A 2546-nucleotide genomic window follows, 5' to 3' on the forward strand; every position below is an offset into this window, starting at 1 on the left:
TTATTTGCTAGCTGCAGTGTGACTGTGGTGGTTCTAGCCTCTCTTATGCCTAAGGTGTTAAAGACAGACAAAGGCATGAGGTTAATACTAGCTCCTAAGTCACATAGGGCTTTCCCTATCTCCTTCCCTCCTATTGAACAAGGAATGGTAAAACTCCCTGGATCTTTGAGCTTAGGAGGTATCTTGTTGKTCAAAAGTGCACTACATCCTTGGGTAAGAGCTACAGTCTCATACTCAGTCAACTTCTTCTTCTTGCTTAAGATGTCCTTCAGAAACTTAGCATAACTAGGCATTTGCTCAATTGCCTCAACAAGGGGTATGTTGATGTGCAATTCTTTGAACACATCCAAGAACTTCTTAAAATGCAATTCCTCTTTCTGATTCCTCAACCTTTGGGGGTAAGGAGCATAAGGAGGTATTGGTTTTATTACATTCTTACTTGGAGGTGTTGAGCAAGATGGGTCTTGAACGCCCTGAGTCTTTGTGGTGCTCTTTGGTGGTTCTGGTGGAATCTTAGTGTCAAACTTAGGGGTCTCAAAAACCTCAGTCCCTTCTGATTTTTTTAAAACATCTTTTGGAAAYAGTAAGGGATAGTCTGATCTAGGGGGACAGAAGTGGTGGTCTCAGATGCTTGCTTCTCTAAAGGTTGGACCGGTCTTTCTTTGGCAGGGACCAATGCTGTAGCATCAGTTTTTGACAAAATTGGTTTACGATCTTTTTGCATGGTCTTTGTCAATTCCTTCCCATTTCTCAAGGTCACTGCTTTCATATGTTCCTTTCCTAAGGCTCTCGGGACTTCTGTGTTACTAGGCAAAGTACCAAGGACTCTATTGGTCTGATTAAGTGCAAGTTGACTGACTTGGGTTTCCAGATTTCTGATAGCAGCACTTTGTTGATTAAAAAGAGATTGATTTTGAGAGTTTTGTTGGGTTATCAAAGCTTGATTTTGGGCTTGAGCATGTGCAAATAACCCTTTAATCATTTCTTCCAAAGAAGATGATGAGTCTGCCTGTGGAGGAGGTTTGTTCTGAAAATGTGGCTGAGAATTTTGAAAACTTTGTTGGTGGTTCTGAGAGTTAGAACTGTTTGCATGATGCTGTGGTTGGAAATTAGAAATTCCTTGTTGCTTATGGACTGGTGGATTTAAACTGGGACTGGTCCAAGAAAAGTTCGGGTGTTGTCTACAACTGGCATTGTATGAGTTAGAGTAGGGATTCGATCTATTTTGAACATAATTTGCTGATTCAGAATTATGAGAGCAATGTTCATATGAATGATCCCCACCACAGCACACACATTGCATAGATAGGACTGTTGGAACAGATGTGTTAGCAGCTTGCTGTACTCCCTGACCAGTAGTTAAATTTTTCAATAAATTGGTCATGGAAGTAAGCTGAGCTATTAATGCAGTGTATGCATCCACCTCATGTATTCCAGCAGTCTTTTTCTGTGTCTGGGCACGTGGGTCAGCCCAATGCCCATTGTTTGCTGATATCTTTTCTAGGATCTCGTATCCCTCATTGTATGTACTGGCTGTAAAGGCTCCGCCTGCAGTCGCGTCGAGCATTTGTTTTGCCATGGGACTTAACCCATTGTAAAACATCTCGAGTTGAATACAATACGAAATGCCATGGTGTGGGCATTTCCTCAACAGCTCTTTAAACCTCTCCCACGCGTCAGGAACAACTTCATCATCCAGTTGTTTAAAAAGACAGATTTCGTTTCTGGATTTGGCGTTCCTTGTCGGTGGAAAATATTTTCGCAAAAGAATTTCCGCCATGTTACTCCATGACGGCACAGATCCTGGTGTTAAAGAATTAAACCATGCTTTTGCCCGATCCCGTAATGAAAATGGAAATAAAGTAAGTCTGAGAGTGTCATTTGACACTCCTGGGATCAGAAAGGCATCTGTGATTTCCATGAAAGATTTTAAATGAGAATGGGGGTCTTCTGAGGGCAGTCCAGCAAATTGACCATTAATCTGTAACATATGAAACATTATCGGTTTTAGTTCGAAATGGAGAGCGGTCATGTGTGGTCTAACGATCCCAGAATTTAATTGCTCAAAGTCTGGGATAGCATAATCCATGATCCGTCCATTTTTTGAATTTGCCAAATTAATGATATTTGGGGGTTTGTGCCCTTTGTTGCTCATTAGGGTCCGATTCTGTGTCCAAATTATTATCATTATCATGATGTGGGTTTCCTTGGTGAAAAATTGAGAACGGTGGTATTTGCCCAAAAATTGGCGGTTGGTTTTCCAAATGTGGTACTTCCGGAATATTGGGAGCAGGTAACTCCATGTTGGGAGGGAGTAGAGCCTGAAATGCTCTCTGAGCCCTCCTTCTATGGTGAAACGTTCTCTCAATGTCTGGATCAAATTCGAAAAATTCCCCGCGATGTGTTCTTGGCATACACCACTTTTCAAAAACTGGTACTAGAAAAATCAAATCTTTTACTTTACTCAAATTAAAACTTTAAGTTTGCCTATCTCCGGCAGCGGCGCCAAAAACTTGGTCGGTCAAATCCTTTACCTTTAGACTTAA

At 41.4% G+C, this 2546-nt stretch overlaps 1 non-coding gene and 1 pseudogene across 1 annotated transcript; both read left to right on the top strand.

Moving 5' to 3' along the window:
• Positions 1–2079, top strand: part of LOC112504098 — a 7535-nt pseudogene extending 5456 nt beyond the window's left edge.
• Positions 1626–1732, top strand: LOC112504100. The gene has a single exon (XR_003068124.1). It is a non-coding gene; the product is annotated as a small nucleolar RNA R71 (small nucleolar RNA).
• Positions 2080–2546: the final 467 nt, after the last annotated feature.

Source organism: Cynara cardunculus, unplaced genomic scaffold (genome assembly GCF_001531365.2).
Source record: "Cynara cardunculus var. scolymus isolate 2C unplaced genomic scaffold, CcrdV1 Un_Scaffold_4610, whole genome shotgun sequence".
NCBI lineage: Eukaryota > Viridiplantae > Streptophyta > Magnoliopsida > Asterales > Asteraceae > Cynara > Cynara cardunculus.